This window comes from Dipodomys merriami, unplaced genomic scaffold (genome assembly GCF_024711535.1).
Source record: "Dipodomys merriami isolate MVZ:Mamm:240054 unplaced genomic scaffold, mDipMer1.0.p SCAF_8, whole genome shotgun sequence".
Classification (NCBI taxonomy): Eukaryota; Metazoa; Chordata; class Mammalia; order Rodentia; family Heteromyidae; genus Dipodomys; species Dipodomys merriami.
Window position 1 is genome coordinate 48,284,493 of NW_027206401.1, and position 17,418 is coordinate 48,301,910.

Here is a 17,418-nt window from a genome sequence, read left to right on the forward strand (position 1 = left end):
TGTTGCTTTGTATGTCCCTCCCCCACAGTGTAACCCCCGCTTTCACTATATTTGATGTCAGTATAACATGTGGAGGAGATGGGGACAAACAAGTCGTTTAAGGATTCAGGTGGACCTGTTGCAACAATGAGAAGTACAAAATGTCATGTCAAAACCAGCTTTACAATGTCGGTGTGGGGGGGGTATAATTGGGTGGGGGGAGGGGGGTAAAATTGGGTGGGGGGAGGGGGGAGGCGGGGAAGGGAAGTGAAGGGTAAACAAAGGAGGAGGCTGCAATGCTTGGTAAGAAATGTATGCATTATCCTGCCCATGTAATTGTAGCCCCTCTGTACAGTATGTTCTCAAATAAAATAAAATACAATTAAAAAAAAATCAACGTCTTAGAATGTCACCTGGGTTCTATAGCATGCTCTCCTCATGCATTAGATACTATGTTATGGTCCATCTGAATAGAGTATTGCTCAAGGCTTGTGCTCTACCACTCTGAGTCATGGCGCCACTTCCGGTTTTCTGGTGCCTAATTCGAGGTAAGAGTCATGGACTTGCCTGCCCAGGTTGACTTTAAGCTCCAATCCTCAGATCTCAGCCTCCTGAGTAGCTAGGATTACAGGTGTGAGCCACCAGCACCCAGCTTAAAATGGGTTTTTAAAAAATCCAGAGCCACTTAGCTGGGAGACTGTGGCTCACACAATAATCTTAGCTTCTCAGTAGGGCAAGATCTGAGGATCAAAGGTTTGAAGCCCCACCAGGCAAGAAAGACCATCAGACTCTTCTCTCCAGAGGTATAGTTATGGCTCTAGTGCCAGAGTGCCAGCCTTGAGCTAGCAAAGCTAAGGGACAGGGTCTAGGCCCTGAGTTCAAGCCCCAGTACACACACACACACACACACACACACACACACACACACACACACACACACACACACACACACACACACACACACACACACACACACACACACACACAAAACAATTTAGAAGTCTGAGACAGAATTTTTAGTATGAGGCCAAAACTGGTCTACACAGCCACACCTTGTTTCAAAAAAAATAAAAATTAAAAAGACTTAAAACACAAAATATAGAAAACCAAAGAGCTAAGCAAAAGATTTATATTAATATTAACTTCATAGATGAAGTTATTTTGAATAGTAGTTTCAAAAGAAAACATATGACTAGTTTTATTTAGATTGTAATTGATGCTGAACTCAAGTAACGTGATATATACAGCTAATGTTCACATTATAACCAGGTTTTAAATTACCCAATGAAGAAATTGAAGATATCATACTCTTGTTTTTATCCAGAGTTAGGCAGAATGTCTGAAAAACTACTTTCGATGCTACTAGTGCTAACATTTTTGGGGTTTCTATTCTGAGGTTTCTACATATTGAAAGCTTCAGCTCTTTCTACCCTTCCATCTCCTTCCTTAGTTTGCCACAACTGGATTGAGTAAGACAAGATATATTCATGTAAAAAAGTCAGATACATCTTTTGAAAAAAAAGTGTAAAGGAAGCTAACATGCAGGAAGACTATAAACTTCTACTGTTACTACTTTATATGTTATATGTGAATGGAACATTCTGACTTGAAAATATTGCCTTTCTCAGTGAACACGTTATTTGAAACTCTACCCTCCAGACATAATATAAATATGATATTAATTCCTGGGCCCACTCAGCTGTACTTAATAAATATTACTCTCACAAAACCCTCCCTGTATTTATGAGTGAATTGGCTAAAAACCACAGCTCTCATAGAGTAAAACCAAGTGACATTTACAGAGCTGTACACTAGGCACTATTCCAAGTGCTTTTCATGTATTAACATATCCAACTCTAATCCTTACCTATGAGGTTGTTAATGGGATTATTTACCTTCAGTTCACAGAGTGCCCAGGATTACACAGTTAGTAAATGGTGGACTTGGTGTTATACAGGAGAAGTGTAGCCATCATACGTTATTACTTGTGTAAATAGATATCTAAACCCACAAAAGTATCTATAGTAAATCTAGTCACAGCAGAATCTGCAATAATCATTCATCTGAAATACATTTTACTGCTGTAGTTCTGCCTGCTGACATCAATGGAGCCCATATTATTTCCGTGGGGGCAGTAATAAACAACAGGAAGGGACAGATAAATATTGCATACTGCTTCTATTTATATTGTTACCAACTAACAGAAACAGAAGGGACTTAGGTCAAAGATAAACAAAAAGCTTTTGTAAAGTCCAAGAATTCCTGAAATATTCCTTAGCCCGAGTAACTTGATTTGATGCTTGATTGAATGTTTGTGTATGGGGAGAGTAGCACAGCAGAGATAAAGGAGGAAACATAACTGGGGTTTTATTGTCAACAGTTGAGTGGATGGAAAAGCCATTAAAGTAAATAAGAGTGATGGGAGAATGAAAAGCAAAGTGACCTTAGACAGGCCATATGATGGGGAGGTGGACACAGCTATTCAAGAAGAGACTAGTGTTGGGCGCCGGTGGCTCACACCTGTAATCCTAGCTACTCAGGAGGCTGAGATCTGAGGATCACGGTTCAAAGCCAGCCCGGGCAGGAGAGACTGTGAGACTCCTATCTCCAATAAACCACCAGAAAACAGGAAGTGGCGCAGTAGCTCAAGTGGTAGAGCGCTCGCTTTGAGCTGAAGAGCTGAGGGACAGCGCCCAGGCCCAGAGTTCAAGCCCCACGACCGACAAAAAAAAAAAAAAAAAAGAAGAGACTAGTGAGCTACCCTATGCATAGTGATTGTACCTCAAGGAAAATTAAATCATTAAGGGCATGAATGACTTGGGAGAAAGGATTTAAAGTTTCAGAAGTAAACATGGAAAATAAAAATAAAAACAATAAGCAAAATGGTGGCAGATCCTCGCGTGCATTGGGTAACGTTCTATTACAACTTGTTTTTAAGTCCTGTTTTGATTTTCTCAAATGACCCATAAAGTGAAGGCAGCTATTTTAAAGCATTGAATGTCCTGGTGCTTGGTGACTTGCAGCTCCCTTTGGCTTCCTTCCATTTTGCCAGTAAGATTAGCTGCTCTGTTCTCTACCGCCATTCCTGGAAATGAGGACACACAAGCTTGTCTGATGCCCTGATTGCTCATGTCCTGTACACAACCCTACAGGGGGTATACACATTGCAGCTTGTAAGGGATAAGAAAGTCTTCCTCCAAAGTTGTGATTCAGAGAAATGGGTGGAGAATTTTTATTGCTGTACCACTTCTATTGGCCTAGAATCTACAGCTTGAGATCAGAGTACTACTTGAGGGTGCTTTGAGAGATCCCGATGTTGATCTATTAAGCCATGCTTGCATCCTGACTTCGTGTACTCCATGGTTAATAATTATATTTACTAAGCTGGGTACCAGTGGCTCACACCTGCAATAGTAGCTACTCAGGAGGCTGAGATCTGAGGATTGTGGTTCAAAGCCAGTCAAGCAAGAAAGTCCATGAGACGCTTATCTCCCATTAAGTACCAAAAAAAAGCTGAAAGTGGAGCTATGGCTTAAGTGGTAGATGACAAGCCTTGAGCAAAAAAGCTCAATGACAGGGCTGGGAAGATGGCACAGTGGAAGAGTGCTGGCCTTGCATGCATGAGGCCCTGGGTTCGATTCCTCAGCACCACATAAGCAGAAAAAGCCAGAAGTGGTACTGTGGTTCAAGTGGTAGAGCGCTAGCCTTGAGCTGAAGAACTGAGGGACAATGCCCAGGTCCAGAGTTCAGGCCCCACAACCGACCAAAAAAAAAAAAAAGCTCAAAGACAACAACCAGGCCTTGAGTTCAAGTCCTAGGACTGGCATAAAACAAACAAAAGCAATAATTATTTTTACTAAAGATTCACTTCCCTAACTTTTGGTGGGATGTATTTCAAAACTGCTAGCAGAAATGAATGATGTAAGTAGATGATCACAGGATGCTTAAAATCTTTAAAACACTGTATGGAAAGAAATTTTTGTAAAAGATGGTAGAAAGAGTTGTTTGTGGTCTAAAAACTAATAAGTAAATATCTAGTAATGAGAAGTATCATAAAAGATGAAGTGGGGAGCGAACCAGAAATTTCCAAGAAAACCTATTAGGAAAATACAATGTTCCAAAGGTGCCCAAGATCATTCTACCAATAGTTTCCCAAGCAGCTGATATTACAGGCATGTACCACTGAACCTGGCAAGCTATTATCCTTTTTGAGTAACAAACTTGAGTTTAGTAACATGTACATAAGTACCTAAGGTAAAGTTTAACACATATTAGAAATTATCAATGATAACAATAGAATAACCATAACAATCTACTATATATTGTACTATATTAAAACTTATTTATTTTTGGAATTTTCAATTTACTATTTTTATACTGTTCAGGTAATTGAAACCATGGAAAACAAATTTTAGATAAGGGAAAACTATACATGTAATCAGTTAGAAGGGTACCTAGTATACAATCATACACGTACTCAAAAATATCAGCTGCACTGCTGGGTGCTAGTGGCTCACAACTATAATCCTGGCTACTCAGGAGGCTGAGATCTGAGGTCATGGTGTGAAGCCAACCCAGGTAGTAATGTCCATAAGACTCTTATCTATAATTAACCACTAAAAAGCTGGGAGTGGAGCTGTGGCTCCAGTGATAGAGCCTTGAGAAGAAAAAGTTCAGGAATAGTGCCCAGGCCTACGGTTCAAGCCTTGAGACCAGTATGTGCATGCGCACATGCACTCATGCATGCACACACATGCACGTGCACACGCACACACACACACAAATCAGCTGCACACTAGCCTAGCCTGCATGATCTCATGTTCAAACCGCAGGACAGAAAAGTAACAATAATCTGTCATTACTAAGACTTTCAATATTTTTAAATAATGTCACCATAAAAACTGAAAAAGTGGGGCTGGGAAGGTGGCTCAGTGGTAGAGCGCTTGCCTTGCATGCCTGAGGCCCTGGGTTCGATTCCTTAGCACCACATAAGCAAAAAGAAAAAAAAAGACAGAAGTGGCACTGTGGCTCAAGTGGTAGAACACTAGCCTTGAGCTGAAGAGCTGAGGGACAGCGCCCAGGCCCAGAGTTCAGGCCCCACGACTGGACCCCCCCCAAAAAAAAAAAACTGAAAAAGCCAACAAAGTACAAAAATCATTTGAAAATTATTATTTATGATCCCTATTACTGTTACTAGTGAATGACAAAAATTAACATTTTGGTGTATGTGTCTCCAGGTTCTCTCTCCTCCCCCCTCTCTCTTTGCTCACATGTATGGAGGAGGTATCATCTGTGCATAGTTGGATTCCTTTTCCAGTTTCTGTCTTATTCCATTTTCATTTGTAGGTCAGACTTGATGCATTAGATTCAAACCACTGATGGTTATTATAGATTTTCCTCAGTGCTTTGAAGAGAAATGAAGAGACTGTTATAATCAGCATTATAAAGTTTCCTTAACACGATTCATACATTTCACTATCTCCCAAAGTCCTTCTCTATTTAACAACTGCATCATCTGTTCTCTCCTCCAGTCTCTAATGCATCCAATCCAGCTGGAGCCAACCCCATTACTTCATTTAACCTTAATACCTCCTTCAAAATACTGTCACATTGGGGGTTATGACTTTAACCTATGAATAGGCATGGTGAGACATGCTTGTATTCCCAGGAGGATGAGACAACAGATAGAAGGTTTGAGATCAGCCTAGACCTCATGGTAAGACCCTATCTCAATGCAGAAAACCAAAAACATGCTCTGTGTGTGTGTGTGTGTGCGTGTATGTTTTGCTAGAATGTAATCCAAGACTTTACCATGAGCTACAGTCCCCAGCATTTCTACTTTTGTTTCGTTTTTTTTTCTCAGTAGTGAGATTTTGGACTTAGAGACTCACACATCCTATCCAAGAATTCTATCAGGTACTAAAGACAAAATGCAGCCATTAGAATAGTGCCATGCTTGCTGATGGCTTAACATTTCTTTTCAATTGGTAGAACCAGAGTTTATGAAAGGGCATTTTCCATTTCACATGAAGTCACTGTCTGGCCAAATGGACAGAAGTATGTCTTTTAGCTTCTCTTATTGCAGTCTGAAGCTCACTGTAAGAGTTGTGCCCAGTAGCTCTGCTTCCACCAGCCCACAGCAAAGGATACTACTCTATTATGTCTATAATCATCTCACACTGGCTAGTATACTAATACAGCTGGTTGAAAGGATAGATTAAATTTTAAAGAACTTATTGTTGTTACTCTCCAGTGATCCTCTGCACCAAATCTTAATTTTTAAAAACTGAAGCATTTTAAGGAAAAAATGTATACTCTGGGAAATAATATATTCTAAGTGTACAATCTGATTAATTTTTGACAAAGATAGTCACCTGTGTAGTCAATACTTCAATCTAAGTGTAGTAGTTTCATCTTAGAAAGTTCCTCCTAGCAATCTGTACTTCCCCAAAACAAACACTACATTGAATTCTATTTACACACATTATCTTGCTTCCTGAACTTCTTACAAGTGGAGTTACAGTGAGATAATGGTGGCTCATGCCTGTAATCCTAGCTACTCAGGAGGTTGAGATCTGGGGATCGATGTTCCAAGACAGTTCAGACAGGATAGTCCATAAAATTATTTCCAATTAATCATCAGAAGCTAGAAGTGGAGCTGTGGCTCAAGTGGAAGAACATCAACCTTGAACAAAACAAACAAACAAACAAAAAACCCTAAGAAACAACAGCTAGGCCCTAAGTCCAAGATACAGTACTAGAGTTCACACACACACACACACACACACACACACACACACACACACACACACACACACACACACACACACACACACACACACACACACACACACACACACACACACACACACACACACACACACACTACATACAAAAACTAACCCACCAAATAGAATTTTTGTTGTTAGTGGTAGTGGTTGTCGGTTTTGAACTCAAGGCCTGGGCACTATCCTTGAGCTTTTTTGCTCAAGACTAGCACTCTACCACTTTGAGCCATAATGCCACTTCTAGTTTTCAGGTGGTTAACTGAAGATAAGAGTCTAATGGACTTTCCCACTCAGGCTAGTTTCAAACTTCCCCAAATAGAATTTAACGGAAAATATTCTATTGCATCTCACTTCTTTTGCTTAATACATGTTTAGGATTCATCCACCTTGATCTATCTCTTTAAAAAAAATGATCTGAGAATAATGAAGATGTACAGACATACATGGTGGGACATGAGCCCAGCCCTCTTGCTTCCCATTATCCTTCACAATCTCCTGCTTCCCACACCCACCTTACTCCTCATATGGCAGTGGCTCTACAGGAAAGGCTCCATGATGCATATCAAGGAGTCCTGGACCACAGAATGAGAGACCATTACATCTTAAAAAAAATCATTGTAGGGCTGGGAAGGTGGCTCAGTGGTAGAGTGCTTGCCTTGCATGCATGAGGCTCTGGGTTCGATTCTTCAGCACCACATAAGCAGAAAAAGCCAGAAGTGGTGCTGTGGACTCAAGTGGTAGAGAACTAGCCTTGAGCTGAAGAGCTCAGGGACATGCCCAGGCCTAGAGTTCAGGCCCCATGACCGACCAAAAAAAAAAAAAAATCATTGTAAAGGTGGTGTTGTACAGAGGGGTACAGTTACATGTCAGGTAATGAGGATATGTCTTTTTGAACAGTGTCACCCCCTCCCTCATTTTCTCCTTTTTCCCCTCTCAACCCCCAATTCCATCTTCCAACAGTGCTCATAACCACTTTCCCTCCATTTTTTAAAATTTTAATGTTTTTTTATTGTAACAATACTGTACAGAGGGGTTACAGTTACATGAGCAAGGTAATGAGTACATTTCCTGTTAAGCATTGTTGCCTCCTCCTGTGTTTCCCTCCTTTTTATATTTTTCTTGAATGTCTTCATTGAATACCCTGTGTACTTGTCCTTGGCTAATGGATGATTGCTAATTGCTTCCTTGTGGTGCTCATTAATGTGTTCTTCTGTCCCTTGGATTTCCAGAAAACTGAGCTGTATTGAGCCAAATGTGCATACTTCAAATGTACTTCAAATGTGGCTTGGGTAGCAAATAGCATTTAAAATTTGACTTTACATTTTTCACTGGTCCTATCAGGTGAGTGCAGAATTGGACAGTGAAGACATAGAACACTTTTATCATAGAACTATCTGTTCAGCCAGCACTGAATATATTCCATACAAATCCCTACATCACTCTTTATCTTCAGTGTCATGGAACATGTGAAGAAAGGGTAAACCCAGGGCAACTCATTAGAGGACAGCTAGCACCACCTGTTGGGGAAAGACTTATCCCTTTACTCCAACTACAATTTAATTTTCAATCAGTTCTAATTCTCCATGATAACACTCAAAACTGGAACTGATTAATCTGATTAAAATATACAAGTCTGCTGGATGTGGTAAGGTGTGCCTGTAAACCCAGTGCTTGAGAGGTTAAGACAGGAGGATCTTGAGTTTGAAGCTAGCCACAGAAAGATTCTCTGTCTGTCTCTGTATATATCTATCTATCTCTAGAAGTATGTATAAACATATATACATACATTCAGACATATTTGAGTACACTAATCTTTCATGATTTGAATCCTTGATTTACAAATCTGATAATTAGCCCATTTTGATTCATTTTGAAGAAATAAAAAGCTGGCTGTTATTATAGTCACACACATAATTAGATTGCTTTAGAGTAATAACCCTGTGTCAGTACTGTAAACTAGCCTGGCCTTTCTTGGTTACCTATGGTAATTAGAATTAGTGATAGCCTTGGATTTTAAATTTCACTAATGACCTAGAAACAGAAATTGTCTACTATAATTCTTTTCTCCAAAATCTATTGATGACACATTGAGAAGTATGTTTCTCCTGTTCCATTTAAAATACTCTGAGCGGCAAGAACAGTACAAAAGAAAGCCAACTAAGAATGTGAGAAAATTGATAGAAAATAAGAGGATGGTCTTAGCTTAGTACTTAGATTGTCAATAACAGTAAGTTTGCTATCAGCAATTTTCTTACAGACAGGTTTCAGCAAAAAATGACTCAAAATTAGAGGCACTTCAAATGCTGCTATTATCAACATAACATACTAACTAAATGTCCATTATGGCAAGTTTTAACAAGTGAGGAAAAGATGACAATTGTTTTTCTTTTTGCAATATTGTTTATAAAATTGTGATTTCTCCTTCTTCCTCTTCTACTTCTTTTGCAGTTCTGGGATTCAAACCCAGGCCCTGAAACATACTAGGCAAGGGCTGGGAAAGTGGCTTAGTGGTAGAGTGCTTGCCTAGCATGCATGAAGCCCTGGATTTGATTCCTCAGTACCACAAACAGAGAGAGCCAGAAGTGGAGCTATGGCTCAAGTGATAAAGTGCTAGCATTGCGCAAAAGAAACTCAAGGGTCAGTGCCCAGGCCCTGAGTTCAAGCCCCAGGACAGACAAAAAGAAAAAACAAAAACAAAAAAATTAGGCAAGTGATATATCACTAAGCTATATCATCGGTCTTGAAACTGTTTTCAATGAAAAATGCTAAATTTTAGTTACTTTCTAAAAGTGAAATAATTATAGTATTTAAATGAGACATGACACTGATTTTCCTAAAATATTTTCAAACTGAAGTCTATGTTAGGGACCAATTAAGAAGGATGAGATACAGTAATTGTTTTAATATGTTAAGAAAGTAATAGTTATTGTGAGGAATAATACATTAAACTCTGCTATAAAAGAGACAGTGTACTTGGCAGGTGACAATGGCTCTAATGCTTCTACTGCTAGTTACTAAGGAGGCTGAGATCCCAAAATTGCAGTTCAAAGCCAGCCTAAGTAGGAAAGCCTATGAGACTCTTATCTCCAATTATTTGCCAAAAGAAGCTAGAAATGGAGTTGAGGCTCAAGTGGTAGAGTATTAGCCTTGAGCAAAAAAGCTCAGAGACAGCAACCAGGCAACCAGGCCCTGAGTTCAAGCCCCAGGACTGGCACAGATAGAGGTGGGGGTGGGGAGAGAGAGAGAGAGATTGAGAGAGAGAGAGAACTGTCAGATTAACCACTAGTATAATCCTTGGAAACGCTCTGGCAATTTATAAAGAGTATCATTAAGCACCTAAAGAAATAATTTACTGGGCTAGGAATGTGGCTTAGTGCTAGAGTGCTTGCTTAGCATTCATGAAGTCCTGGGTTTGATTCCTCAGTACCATATAAACAGAAAAAGCCAGAAGTGGTGCTGTGGCTCAAGTGGTAGAGTGCAAGCCTTGAGCAAAAAAGCTCAGGGACAGTGCCCAGACCCTGAGTTCAAGCCCCAGGAATGGCCAAAAAAAAAAAAAGAAAGAAAGAAAGAAGGAAAGAAGGAAAGAAAAGAAAAGAAAGAAAAAGAGTTTACTAAAGCAACACTTTTGCTAAATTGCACATATATTCTGTTTTTTTTTTTTTTTTTGGGTCCGGTCGTGGGGCCTGAACTCTGGGCCTGGGCGCTGTCCCTCAGCTCTTCAGCTCAAGGCTAGCGCTCTACCACTTGAGCCACAGCGCCACTTCCGGCTTTTTTCTTTTTGCTTAATGTGGTGCTGAGGAATCGAACCCAGGGCCTCAGGCATGCAAGGCAAGCACTCTACCACTGAGCCACCTTCCCAGCCCCTATTCTAGGTTTTTAGTCTAGAGTCAGGCAGAGTTTTAATCTTAACGCTTTTCCCTATTTCTTTCTGACTACCATAGACAAGACAGAAATGTCGATGTGTGCCAATAATCCCAGTTCATGGGGCTCAGTCCAAAGCTAGCCAAGGCAAAAGTGAGACCTTGTCTTAAAAATAAAAACAAAAAAGGTTCGAGCATGTAATTCAAGTGGTAAAACACCTCACAAGTGCAAGGTTCAGGCAGACAAGAGTTTATTGGAGGGAAGCGCAAACTGCTGGCTCATAAGAGAAGGAGGCATATGGAGAGAGAAGAGGGAGGAAGAGAGAAAAAGACGAGGTGGAGGCGTGAAGAGAAAGAGGGAGGGACTAGGGAAGCGGGATTTTATAGGAAAAGGGGGGAGGTGTGACCACAGCAGATATGGAAGTGATCCTCAGAGCCTGGGGAACCTCTTACTGTCTGAAGAAGGTGTGACCAGGGCAGTTCAGGAAGTAACCTCAGAACCTGAGATCACAATCAGGAGATTGACAGTCAGTTGATTACAGGTTTTAGGCAGGTGATTTCTGGTAAGGCTATGTGAGGTCTTTCACAAAGAGGAAGAGGGAGGTACTGTTCTCCAGGACAGACCTAACAACAAGGCCTCCAGTACAAACCCCAGTGATGGATATCAGCTAGTCCTAAATGATGGGGGAAATTTCAAACAACAATTAAAATGGAGGATAGAATCACAAACTCTTTAAGGTTTATTGTACTGTAATTAAAACTTTCAGATTCACAGGAAACCTCAACTTTGTAGACTGAACAGAAGGATAGAGATTTCTCATAGGCAACTTCAGTAAGTACTCGAACTCCAAAGGCTAATAATGTTATCATAGACACAAACCATTGAAAGTGTGTTTGTGCCAGGTGCCGATGGCTCACTCTTGTAATTCTAGCTATGCAGGAGGCTGAGATCTGAGGATCGCAGTTCAAAGCCAGTCTGGGCAGGAAAGTGAGACTCATCTCCAATAAATCACCAGAAAACTGGAAGTGGCCCTGTGGTTCAAGTGGTAGAGTGCTTGCCTTGAGCTGAAGATCTGAGAGACAGAGCCCAGGCCAAGTTCAAGCCCCATGACCAACAACAAGAAAAAAAAGTATATTTGTAATAGGTTCTTAAAACTGTTTTTACTGATCAAAATTAACTAAAAGCGGGAAAACCTGACATCTCTGCCTCTATTTTGTGTTTGCTTTAGTTGTTCTCTTTATAGTCTCTTGGCAATCACTTTGGATTCCAGTAAAGGTAGGCCTGAAGGATAACATCTTTATAACAAAGGAATGAAATTACCTCTAAGTAACCAGAGAACCTTGAAGGACAATTCACCCCAGAATGAGGTCAATTTCTTATAATGATGAGGCTGCATCCTGGAAAATCATCTCATGAGACCAAGATTGCTCCCCTTAAGTAATTGTTATATGTATATATATGCTCTCCAAGAACCAGTGGAGTCACAACAATAGACATGAAAATAAAGAACTGTCTCAACAAGGCAAAATTTACTTCTGCACAGCAAGGTGTGCCATTAGCCAAAAATCTGGCAAGCAAACATGCAGTCTGCGCCAATATTTATTGCTAATGCATCAGGTCCTGCCCCTCTGCTTAGATTGGTTGAGCTCAGGTTCACAATTGACTCGACTGGCTAGTTTGAATAGAGTAAAATGTATTTATACAAGGTGATTTTTGAAATAAGATTATAAGTTCTCACCGAGTGCCGGTGGCTCTCACCTGTAATCCTAGCTACTCAGGAGGCTGGGATCTGAGGATCAAGGTTCAAAGCCAGCCCGAGCAGGACAGTCTGAGAGACTCTTATCTCCAATAAACCACTAGAAAACCGTAAGTGGAGCTGTGGCTCAAGCGGTAGAGCTCTCGCCTTGAGCTGAAGAGCGCAGGGACAGTGCCCAGGCCCAGAGTTCAAGCCCCACGACCGACAAAAAAAAAAAAAAGATTATCAGTTCCCAAGTAATCTCAAAATCTACCTACACTCTTTGCTACTTCTTGAACAGTATGGGCTGTGTTGTAATTAAGTCTTGAAATCAATTTAAGACAAAAACCTTACATTTTACAAATCCTTTCTTACCCCAAAGCAATTTTTCTTTTCCTTAAACAAGAACCAAGTCCCCAAGCCAAAGCAAGAACCTTTAAGCAATACTTTGATAGAAAAGACAGTTTTTCTCACATGATGCTAACCATAGCAACTCTCTGGAACCACAGAGAACCAGAACTGAGATAATAACCAACCAAGCCACAATATAACTGGGACTCTTAAACTATGAATGCCTTTTTCCCTGCCTTCCTTTTTTTTTTTTTTGTTGGTCATGGGGCTTGAACTCTGGGCGTGGGCTCTGTCCCTCAGCTCTTCAGCTCAAGGTAAGCACTCTACCACTTGAGCCATAGTGCCACTTCCGACCTTTTCTGTTTATGTAGTGCCAAGGAATCGAACCCAGGGCTTTATGCATGCGAAGCAAGCATTCTACCACTGAGCCACTTCCCAGCTCAATTCTTCCTCTTTTCAAACCTAACATTCACGTCCATGCTAGAAGATAGCTGAAGATGAAATATCTTCTTGTGATATTACACAATAATCTTTCTCTGACCTTCATTTTGTCCCTTTTCTTTGATGTATAGGAGGGAGTGGCTGGACCTAGCATACTCTTTTCCTAATACTTTCTTGTCAGTTTTACTGCATTTTGAGTTTTGCTTGAATTTTTCTCTTGTTGGACTCAAGGACAGAGATAGATAGCTGCACCGACTTTCCTGTAACGCCCAGTACAAAAAAAAAAAAAGAAAAAAGAAAAAAGGTACCACAAACATGGAAGATAAAGCACAGCTTCATCTTACCTCAGCAGGTTATAAGACTAGCTGTGCCTAGTGCAATATTCTTAATTGTCCATTCTGTAATTTCTAACCAGGAAGCAACTAGAACACTGTTCACTAGATATGTCAATTTGCATCTGGAAATATAAATAACCATGGTTCCATAACTTTTCTTTTTTCTTGTTATTGTAAAGGTGATGTACTGAGGGGTTACAGTTACATAAGTGGGGTAATGCATACATTTCTTTTTTTTTTGTATTGTCTTTTTTTTTAATTTAATTTTATTTGTGAACATACTGTACAGAGGGGTTACAATTACATGGGCAGGATAATGCGTACATTTCTTACCAAGCATTGCAGCCTCCTCCTTTGGTTTACCCTTCACATCCCTTCCCAGCCTCCCCCCTCCCCCCCAATCCCAATCCTTCTCCTTCCCCCCCTTTCCCCCCCCACCGACGTTGTAAAGCTCGTTTTGGACATGACAACTTGATGAGTACATTTCTTTTTGAACCTCTTTCCTCAGTTTATCCTCCCCGTTTATCACTCCTGACTGCCCCCAAGGCACAGCTAGTCTTATAACCTGCTGAGTTAAGATGAAGCTGTGCTTTATCTTCCATGTTTGTGGTACCTTTTTTCTTTTTTCTTTTTTTTTTTTTGTACTGGGCGTTACAGGAAAGTTCATTTTCAACATAGAGTCTAGTGAGTATCCCTGCTGCATTTGTTCACCCTTTGTCCCACCATTTCTGTGCTCCCCTTTCCCCTCCCCCAAACAGATAAACTTGCATACACAACAAAAGGTACATAAATAACAAAGCAACAAAGAAGAAAATGAACAAAACACTCATTTGTTTCCATTTCTTAGAGTTCATTTTGATAAACATCATTTTATATGATTATATGCATATAGCTATTAAGCCTTTGTGATCCTCTCCTAAGAATTTCCTCCTTTGGTCTCACTATGTGAGTGTCTCGAGTCCTGTATAATTTATCATGTCCAAGTATATTTTTTTCTTTTACCTTCCAGTGTATTTACCTGTAGATTTATAGGCACAGCTTAGTTACAATAAATGAGGGAAACCATGCAACCTATGTTTCTTTGGGTCTGGTTTACCTTGCTTAATATAATTTTTTCCAAGTTTTTCCATTTCCTCAAAAATGGTACAATATCATTCTTTCCTATGGAAGAACTTATTTTAATTCCATCAACTTTTACATTTCAAGTTTCTGACCTTCCCTTTACAGGAAAAGAACTTCTTTTTTATTAATAAGAACAGAAAGAAAAAAAAAGTCCCATCTACACTGTCTTTTTCCTCTACTCTTACAAAAGCTTGGTTCATGCCTGCAATCATAGCTACTCAGGAAGCTGAGATCTAAAGATACCAATTCAAAGCCAATCCAGGCAGACAAATCCAAAAGAACTTTATCTCCAATTAGCCAGTAAAAAGTTGGAAGTGGAGCTGTGGCTCAAGTGGTAGAACACCAGCCTTAAACAGAAAAAGCAAGAGCATGAGGGCCTGAGTTCCAGCACACATACACACATACCAATCAGAAAGTACCAAAGGGTAAGAAGAAAGTAAAAATCCGAGTGCAATACCTTCACCTGAAAAATTTCTATAAAAGAATACAGAGAAGCCGGGCGCTGGTGGCTCATGCCTGTAATCCTAGCTACTCTGGAGGCTGAGATCTGAGGATCACGGTTCAAAGCCAGCCCGGGCAGGAGAGACCGTGAGACTCCTATCTCCAATAAACCACCAGAAAACCGGAAGTGGTGCTGTAGCTCAAGTGGTAGAGCGCTCGCCTTGAGCTGAAGAGCTGAGGGACAGCACCCAGGCCCAGAGTTCAAGCCCCACGACTGACAAAAAAAAAAAAAAAAAAAAAGAATACAGAGAGCAATTTTTTTTGGTGCCAGTCCTGGGGCCTGAACTCAGGACCTGAACACTGTCTCTGAGCTTGTTTGCACTCTACCAGTTGAGCTACAGATCTACTACTGGCTTTTTGGTTGTTAATTGGAGATAACAGTCTCACAGACTGACCTGCTGGGGCTGGCTTTGAATTGTGATCCTCAGATTTCAGCCACTAGAAACAGAGAAGCAACAATTCTTCTCCTCTATTGTCTTCAGAGGGAATAAGGCCACACCTTGATTTCAGACATCTGATCGCTGAAACTGTAAGAATTTCTGTTGTTTAAAGCCACTAACATTGTGACAAAGTGTTACAGTAACCTCAGTAAGTCAACACAAAGTGGTCCAAATGTTCCTATTATAAACCCAGGCTCTTCCACAGTCTCATTTTCTAGTTCTTCTCCAGCTGCCTCTTTTTGTAGCCTTCGCACATACTGTTCCCATACACCAACTGCTCTCTTCCATTCAGGTATTCACCACTGTTTGCCATGGAAGAAGCAATCTCTTCAGGAAGAGTTAAGTACCTTTCTGTCCCTGCTTATCCCCATGTTTCTCTCTCAACAATATAGTTTTTTCCCCCTCTTTGGCAGGGTCTTGAACTCAAAGCTTTGCTCTTGGTAGGCTAATGTTCTACCATCTGAGCCACTGTCCCAGCCTTTTAGTCTCTTTTGCTTAGGGTCTCCCTCCAAGATCCTCCTATCACTGACTCCCAATTAACTCCTATCTTGTCCTAGCCTTATAGTTTTTCCCATAGTGTGTATCTTTAAAGGTATAATTATTAGATTCTATCTCCTTATGGGCTAGAGTTATAGCTCAGTGGTAAAAAAAAATAACGAGTGAGGATCTGAGTTTAATTTCCCCACAGTAGGGGTGAAGATGGAGAAGATTCTATTTCCCTACCAAACTGTAAATTTGGGGTGGGGCACCAAAGAACAAAAACCCTGCCTCTCCTCACCATTTCTAGTCTATATTTCTAGTCTAATACTGTACACCACCAACCTCCTCCTGCCCTTCCCCCAGCAAATAGCAATCTCTTGAATGAGGAGCCATTTCCCTCAGCATTACAGATCTAGGAAATTTCTCACATCACTTACACTCCAAAGCAGACCACTTCTCTCAGAGAATGACCTGACCACAGTGCTAATCATAAGTAAAAGGCTGGGCCCAATACAGGAGCAAACAGCAAGGCAAGAAAAAAAACTTGGGTTTCAGCATTTCAGAGGCAAGAGTTTAACAATTCAAGACTGCTTTTAACTCAGCACTGACTCCTAACTTGAGTCTATAATTTAAAGACTGGATAAAATCTTGGCATCCCAACCTCAGTTTTGTATCTATATATCCTTTGTCCCAGGCCATCCTCTCCTTCCTTTAATTTGTAGCTATATTGAAATCTAGAAAGGTCCAGAACGCCTGGAAGTCAAAATGGCTCTTACTGTAACAGGCCCCATGTATCAATCCAGAGGTAATGAGTTACCAGACCACTTGTGGTGGCTGCCTACCTATAACCACAGAACACTCCGATGACTGGAACTGATTAATAATTAGATACATCTTCCTTTGCCCCTAGTTCTTCTTTCTCCTGAAACCTAAAGCAAATGTCAGGGGAAGATGGGTTGACAGGTTACCTTTCTTCTTCCTAAGCCTTTCACCATGTCTCTTCTTGGGATTTGTTTGGCCTGTTGAGACAGTGGCTGGACTTGAGCCAAGCGCAGAACTCAGGTTTGGGCCTAAAATCTCCTGTAACCTGCGGAGATGCTTTCAACTTGCTTTCTTGCACATGTTGCTCATCCCTTTGCTGTCTGTCCTCTCGGAGGGACCTGGACTGCCTGTTCTTTGCCAAATCCCACACCTACAGCAGCGTCCTAGTGGGCGCTCCATCAACGCCCACCGTGCACCCCCAGCTCACTACCACGATCAACGCCCACCGTGCACCCCCAGCTCACTACCACGACAAGAAGAATCAGAGTGCGGGAGCTGGTGAGGGGTGGAGGGGGCACGCCCCCCCTCACCGGTAGAAAAGCTCAATTAGGCAAGAGGGGTCG